The sequence below is a fragment of the Myotis davidii genome, unplaced genomic scaffold (assembly GCF_000327345.1).
Source record: "Myotis davidii unplaced genomic scaffold, ASM32734v1 scaffold341, whole genome shotgun sequence".
Lineage (NCBI taxonomy): Eukaryota > Metazoa > Chordata > Mammalia > Chiroptera > Vespertilionidae > Myotis > Myotis davidii.
Window position 1 is genome coordinate 1,034,430 of NW_006291021.1, and position 8,008 is coordinate 1,042,437.

At 52.8% G+C, this 8,008-nt stretch overlaps 1 long non-coding RNA gene across 9 annotated transcripts in view; it reads right to left on the reverse strand.

Annotated features, from left to right (window-relative positions):
• Positions 1-972: 972 nt before the first annotated feature.
• Positions 973-8,008, reverse strand: part of LOC107183164 — an 18,098-nt gene continuing 11,062 nt past the window's right edge. For 4 of the 9 annotated variants that reach the window (XR_001513940.1, XR_001513938.1, XR_001513934.1 and 1 more), the window contains one exon: positions 973-1,095. This is a non-coding gene — a long non-coding RNA (uncharacterized LOC107183164). Of the gene's footprint in view, positions 1,096-2,823; positions 2,827-3,304; positions 3,318-5,916; positions 5,951-7,369; positions 7,381-8,008 lie in introns of those variants that run through there. The other 5 variants (XR_001513937.1, XR_001513933.1, XR_001513939.1 and 2 more) reach the window with 5 other exon arrangements.

Consider the following 8,008-nt stretch of genomic DNA (forward strand, 5'->3'; position numbering starts at 1 on the left):
AACAATCACTGTGCCAGGCATTGTGCTAATGGCTTGACCTGAATCTTCTTGGATAATCCATTGTTCACCGGACTTTGAAGACAAGCACAACCATTGTCCCCATTTTACAGCTGAGTACACTGAGGCACAGAGAGGGTGCAATATTTTGGCTAAGGTCATGCAGTCAGTGAATGGCAGAGCTGGGATTCGAACCCAGGTCTGGATGACCCCCCGATGTCACCCCGACTGGAAGTGAATGTCAGAACATAAGCTCAGCTTCTCCTCTTCCCTCCATGTGGCTGAAACTGAGTTTACAGACACCAGAACGCCTGTTGTCAGCAGCTCCTCTGGCCTCTGATAAATCGAGAGAATTAAAATCCATTTAGAGGGAAATCTCTAAATAGGTCTGTGTTGTGTTTTGTGTGTGTTTTTTCCTGTCTTTTTCCCCCTGCTGTCTCCGCCTGGGTAATGTATTCCAGGAGCAGAACTGAATCTGACTTAATTGAATTTAAAAGCAGGTATTACATCTGCACCTTGTAAGCAAAGGCGGGTGGAGGAATCGCTGCGAGATGGAGCGTTTCTCTCCAGTGTCGCCTGGATCTTTGTGCCAAGGAAGTGGCGTGGCGAGAATCTTTGTTCAGGGCTACTTTCTGGGGCTCTTCCAGGGCTGGGCCCTAAGAGGGTGGGGTTTGGAGGGGGAGAGGCCATGGGGACTTGCAGGCGAGGGGCTCCTGGGCCTCTGAGAATGGACACAGTGAACCCTGTTGCCTGCCAAGGCCGACTTCGGAGGTGAGGCCAACCAAAAGCTGATGTGTCACCCCCTCCCTGCTGCCTGCTAGCCCCACCTCCAAACCGTGTCCCCAACTGCCCCTTCTCACCGTCTCCCCTGCCTCCACCCTGACCCGAGCACCCATCATTGCTTGCCTGGACTCACTGTTCCATCCACAGCAGCCAAAATGACTTTTTTTTTTTAAGAGACGGGGCTCGCTATGCTGCCCGGGCTGGAGTGCAGTGTCTATTCACAGGCGCAATCCCACTGCTGGTCAGCATGGGAGCTTTGACCTGCTCCGTCTCCGACCTGGGCCGGTTCACCCCTCCTTAGGCAACCTGGTGGCCCTTCCGGGAGGTCACCATACTGATGCCAAACTTAGCGCGGACACCCGATCGGCATAGCGCACTACAGCCCAGAACTCCTGGCCTCAAGCGATCCTCCGGCCTCAGCCTCCCGAGTAGCTGGAACTGCAGGCGCTCACCACCGCGCCCGGCATGTTATTGTTTTCTTTTTAAATTGTAACTCTTTTTTTAAAAAAAGTATTTTTAAATTTATTTCAGAGAGGAAGGGGGAGGTAGAGAGAGATAGAAACATCAATGATGAGAATCACTGATTGGCTGCCTCCTGCACACCCCACTTTGGGGATGGAGCCCGCAACCCGGGCATGCGCCCTGAACGGGAATCAAACCCTGACCTCCTGGTCCTAGGGTGATGCTCAACCACAGAGCCACGCCGCTGGGCAGAACTTCATATCTCTTAAGGCTGCGTAATATTCCGCTGTCTGGATGGACCACACTGTGTTTACCCACCACGTCAGTGGACAGGGGTTGTTTCCAACGTCTGGCTGTTGTGAGTCATGCTGTTATGAACATGGGTGTGCAAACGCCTATTGGAATCCCTGCCTTCAGTTCCTTTGGAGATACACCCAACAGCAGAATCGTGTTGTATGATAATTCTATGCCAGAATGATTTTTAACAAATGCCACTTACTCTCCATTCTAAATTCTTCCCTGGCTCCCTTTTGTCCACAAGAAAGTTGAAACACCTTCCCAGGGCCCTCCAGGCACTGCCCACTTCTCACGCTGCATCTTCCACGACGTTTCCATCTGCCAGCCCCACCAAATTACCTTCACGCGCCCAGGCCTTCACACATGCTGATTCTCCTCCCTCCTGAGGGCTCTTCCCCATTTTGTATTTCGGCTTGATATCTTTTTTAAAAATACATATTTTTAATTGATTTCAGAGAGGAAAGGAGAGGAAGAGAGAGATAGAAACACCAATGATGAGAGAGAATCATTTATCTGTTGCCTCCTGCACACCCCACACTGGGGATCAAGCCCAAAATTCAGGCACGTGCCCTGACCAGGAATCAAACCGTGACTTCCTAGTTCATAGGTCAACGCTCAACCACCAAGCCACACCAGCGGCCTTGGTCTGATATCTTAATTCTGCCTCAGCCTTCACCTCTCAGCTTTTTCTGACCCTGGGGAGCCTTCCCTGGTCTCCCAGGATGGATCAGGCACCCCCTGTGCTCCCGGAGCTGCCCGAGCCTCCCCCACCATGGGCCACAGGCGGCCTGTCTGTCTTTGACACCAGTGGTTGGAGCTGGGTCTGCCTTGGTCACTGCTGTGTTTCCAGAACCCAGTCAGGGATGCAGCATACAGTAGGCGCTCAATAAATGCTTGCTGGATGCTGACATCATTCTCTTCTCCCGTAGACCTTATGTCCTTGGGAAACAAGACACAACCACTTTCAACTTCCTCCATCTCATGGCGGATTTCTAACCGTACCTCGGGCTGTCGATTAGAAATAGGCCCAGTCAATGTGCTTGTTTTTAGCTCTGCAGTACGTCTGTGAAGGATGGGCGGGCAGGTGGGAGTGCTATTAAATGGGGAGGATTTTCTCTATGTTCCAGATTCTGGGCAGACTTTCTTCAAAAAGCTATCTGGCCCGATCTCAAAATGAGAAAGTCATTAGGCACACACACTCGCTCGCTCTCACACACACATTGCAGGAGACCATCTCATTCCTGGGGGGAAAAAAAGCAATTAATACACAACGGCAAATGCCACAGTCTGCGCATGGAGACAGTGCGGCCACCGCCGACAGGGAGCAAGAGGCAATGGTGTTTTGTTTTTGTTTTTCCCCCCAAAGCACGTCAGAGTTCTCCCCAGAAGAGTTGACAACTGAGTTAGGGAGTCGAGAGATTTTCCTTGTGCCGTGTCTTAGGCTGGGAAGCAGTCCCAAGGGGGAGGGGAGGAAGCCAATGTTCATGAGCAGGTGACTGCCAAGGGCAACTGGGACTCAGTGCCAGTGGGGGCTCCCGGGCGATGGCGGAGAACATGCCTTTGAGTTGTGCCTCCCGAGGTACAGGAACCGGGGTATCTATGTCCCTGGCCGAGGGCTGCTCCCTGAAGCATCCCACCTGCCCCCACCCTGCTGAGAAAGCCTCGGCGACGGAGAGGCTGCAACTGCAGAAGGGTGCTGTCGGCTGGCCTTGAAATGTGGGCGCCAAGGGCATGCGGTGGGACAACTGCCGCATCTGCTGCACACAGTGGCATTCACAATGCATCGCCATTCATTTAAGAAGACTTGTCACCTGGCTGGTGTGGCTCGGTGGTTGAGCGTTGACCCATGAACCAGGAGGTCACGGTTCGATTCCTGGTCGGGGCACATGCCGGGTTGCAGGCTCGATCCCCAGTGTGGGGTGTGCAGGAGGCAGCTGATCCATGATTCTTTCTCGTCACTGAGGTTTCTATCTCTCTCTTCCTCTCTGAAATCAATAAATTAAAAAAGATTGATCAGTTCCCTACTGGGTGTCAGGTGCTCTGCTGGGGGCTGGGCCAGTGCTGGTCAAGACAAACTCAGCCGCTCCTTCTGGAACTCGAGGGCACATATCCAGGCAGTTACGTTTCTGGCGGTTAGACCTGCGGTGGGAAAGGCTCAGGCGTCTGAGGCAGCTCAGGGGGGACTCCTCTCCGCCTTGGGCAGGACTCAGGGAAGCTTCCTGGACGGTGACTTCTAACGATGAGTGAGTAGGTGCTAGATGCCTAAGGAGGAGCAGGGCAGGGCAGGAGAGTGGAGTAGTGCTTGGACTAGGAGAATTTTCCAATAGTTTAGACTTTTTCTTGAGGGCATTGGGGAGCCACGGAGAGCGATGGTGGAGAGGGGAAGGGTCAGGCTTATACTTACGGTCGGTCGCTCTGCTGTGTGGATGCTAAGAGGCTGTCAAGGGGGCTGTTGCAGGAACTCGTGTTTGTCTGAACAAGGTAGGAAGGGGTAGAGAGAGGAGGTGGTTTGGAGACAATAATAATGAAATCAATAAGTCTTGGTGAGGGTGGAAATAGGGTAGGGATAAGGAAGGGAGAGGTTTTTAAAAAACATTTTTTATTGATTTTGAGAGAGAGAGAGAAGCATCGATGTGAGAGCAGAACACTGATAGGCTGCCTCCTGCATGCTCCCTACCAGGGATCGAGCCTGCAACCCAGGCATGTGCTCTGACCAGGAATCAAATTGGCAACCTTTCGGTGCATGGAACGGCGCCCAACCTACTGAGCCACACCAGCCAGGGCAAGAAAGGGAGATACTTAGTCTTGTTTCCAGATTTCCAGAAAAACTTTGGAACCTCTGTTGAGTTGGGACACAGGACGAGGAGCTGGTGCAGGGTAAAGCGATGCACTGAGGGGTGGGTGGGTTGTACCAGGACAGCCAAGAGGAGGTGACTGGGAGGAACTGGCTAGAGCTCTGGAGCCACATCTGATTGGAGTGGAGTTCAGGGCATCGTCAGGGGGTTAAAGCTGTGGAAACAAGTGTCTGAATTTGGACCACCCAGGAAGAAGGCCAGAGCATTAAAAAATAATAGCAAATGAAGTTCAGTTTTCTTTTCCCAAAGCAAATGTTAGAAGCCCAGCTCTCTGGCTTGGTGCACCAGCTTCAGTTCTCCCCAAGGTGGTGGTCCCTGAAAACCCATCAAACCTCCCAGTCTGCATTCTTTGGCCTCGTGCCCACGGCTGACCCAGTCAGGGGGCCAGTCGGAACAGGATTCAGCGATTGGCTGAATTCACCTAACCCTAACCCTAACCCAGGGCTATTGGGTGGCAATAAACCATAGGATTGGAAGGGGGAACGGTATAGATTGGTCAAGATAACACTACTTACTGTAATGCACCCGCAAACCTCCATGACTTGATAAAGTTTGTTTCCATATAAAGTGGAACCGGGGGTTTCTGATCAGCTGGCGGCTTTTCGAGACCCAGTGACTCGGGGACCAGCCTCTTCTGTCTTGTGGCTCCTCCGTCCTCTCTGCGAAGAACATGGCCAGGACTGAACGTGATGGGCACATCACTCCCACCCCCGTTCCATTGGCTAAATTCAGTCACGTGTCCACCTCAAACACAAGGGGTGCTGGGAAATGTAGCCTTGCTGTGTGCCTGGAAGAAAGAGGGTGGGGCAGAGCCCCCAGACAGCAGCCAAGTCAGGGCAGTGCTGCTTCCTGACGGCGGGGAGAAGAATGCAGGCTGGGAGAGGACACAAATACCCAACAGGAGGACCTCAACCCCGAAAAGCATGCAGAGAAATTCTCTAATTCACCTCCTGATTAAAGGGACGGGAAATGTCCTCTCTAGTTTAGAAGCTCCTTTTGGGTAGGAACCTGATGTGTCTTGGTCAAGACGTTGTCACTATAAACGATGCCTGGCACACAGTAGGTGCTGGATATGCATTTACTGAATGGGTGAATGGATGGCTAGGTTGGAGGGTGGATGACAGGCTGAGTGGTGGGGAGATAGTGAATGGGTGATGGATGGATGATGGATGAGTGGATAGACAGTAGATGGTTGGTTGGATGGATGAATGGATGGATGGGTGAGACCATCCATTTATGAATGAAACCAACCCTTCTCCATCTTCGGGCTGCACTGATATGGCTATGGACGCCGATAGTGTGAACCCCCCAAGAAACCCCTGGCCATAATTGTAGAATCATGGGGCATGGGGACAGTCTTCTGCTTTTCAGGTAGATGGACGCCCACCTGATGGCCATGAGAGGGTTTTAGGTGCTACATGAAACCCCTTTAAATACCCACCAAGTCTCCCCGGGAGAGAGCTGTTCCTTCCACTTCCTTTTAAAGAAGAAAGTCTTACTTGGGTGCTAGTTAGTCTTTAACGCCCCCCCCCAACACATGGGGGTCCCCCTTTGGACAAAGAAAGAGAGCAGGCCCCAGCTCAGAGCCTCAGAGACAACTGTCTCTTGTCAGAAATTAATAATACGATTTTGTTTATATTGAGTTAGCTTCTACTTATGGTCAGGGATGCTGGCTTTTCATTTATCGTCATGATAAATAAGTCCCTTGTAAGTAGGTATAAGACTTTAAGAGTGGGCCAGTTCCGCCCTGGCCTGTGTGGCTCAGTGGTAGAGCTTTGGCCAGCACTGAAGGGTCTCCCATTCCATTCCCGGTCAAGAGCATGTGCCTGGGTTGCAGGTTTGATCTGCGGCCCATTCCGGCCCATCTGGGGCACGTGCTGGAAGCAACCAATCGATGTGTCTCTCTCACATTCTCTCTGACATCGGTATTTCTCTCTCTCCCTCCCTCCCTCCCTCTAAAAATCAATGGAAAAAATATCCTCCAGTGAGGATGAGTAGCAGCGATGAAAAAGAGGGGCCAGTTTGAGAAAGTATTCAGGGAATGATAGTAGAGGTGACCGGGAGGTGGTGTAAGATGGACGGCGACTTGGGAATCTGAGGCTGGGCAGCCTCACTGTTGCCGTGTGGCCGGGAGCCAGTGGCCTCGCCTCTGCTGGTCAGCCTCCTCGTCGGAAAATGCTTCCAGTAACTCCCTGTGGTGGGTGCTTTGGGTGGACAGCTGAGCTAGCTCCGCTGCGTGGCCCCGGGACTGGGCCTTGGAGCATCTCTGGGTCCGGCCTGCCTCAGAAAACAAGCGGGGATCAGGGTGGAAGCTCTCCTCAAGCCAGAGAGGCTAGGGATCGGTTCACTATGGGTAGCAGCAATCTCTTACCTGTCCAGTCCTTGGGAGACTTGGGGGGTGTCTTTTATTGTCAGGGAGACTGCTTTTAACCTATTCTCAGGAAAGATGCTGGGGCCCATCACCTGTGCTGTTCTTCCCCCCTGGAATAATCCTGTGCACTGCCCAGCCGGCGTGGCTCCGTGGTTGAGCATCAACCTATGAACCAGGAGGTCACGGTTTGAGTCCCGGCCAGGGCACATGCCCAGGTTGCAGGCTCTGTCCCCAGTGGGGGGTGTGCCAGAGGCAGCCGATCAATGATTCTCTCTCATCGTTGATGTTTCTATCTCTTTCTCCCTCTCCCTTCCTCTCTGAAATCATTAAAAAGATATTTAAAAAATAAAATAAAGTAAATAAACCTGTGCACTGATGCTGGACAGAGGGGCATTGCCACCAGGGCAATGTTTTCAAGCACCTGGCAGTGCCTCAGGGAGAGACTTCTGAGAGGATTTATGGGGCGCTCGGGAGAGGGCCTCGTCTGCCCAGGGCAGGGCTTGGGTCCACCCTGGAATGAGCTGTGTGTGTCGTGGAGCCTGGTGACCCTGGGGATGAGCACCCCGACCTTTCTCAAGGGTCTGGCTGCATCCTCTCCTCCCACCCCCCACCCTCCTAGCCCACACTGGTGTGTTTTCCCTAGATGACATTTGGAATCTTTTAATAGTTGTCACATTAGCATACATTTGCATACCTTATGCTAATAGGGCTATTTATTTTTGAAAAAGCACTTTGACTTGTGGGGCCCTGTCTCGCTGGGGATCTCACACCAAGTTTTACCTGGAGACCGTCTACTTCCCTGGAGGGGCGGGTGCTGCATCTGCCAAAACCGGGGTGGGGGGCCACGACCTCCCAGATGCACCCCAGGGAGAGGGAGCGTCGCTGGCCTGGGCCTTTGCTGGGTGCCTGGGCTGAGCTGGGTGTTTGTCTTGTGCCCATTTTGCAGATGAGACGGCAGAGGCAGAATGGACACCGTGTTGGTTGAGTACCAGATCCCCACCCGGGGACACGGCTTCTCCTCTGACATCTGGCTCCGCAGGGCCAGTCTGATCTTCCAGAGAAAAATGGAACTCCACACCTCCCTCCCGGACCCACCATGACTTTGCTCCTCTCGAGGCAAACCTCCTTGAGAGCGTTGTCTACACTCACCCTCCGGCTCTTCTTCTCTAGCAGCTTCTTAAGCCTCCTGGCCCTCCATCATGGAAACGCTCTCTGCAAAGTCAGAGATGGCCTCCCCCCCGCC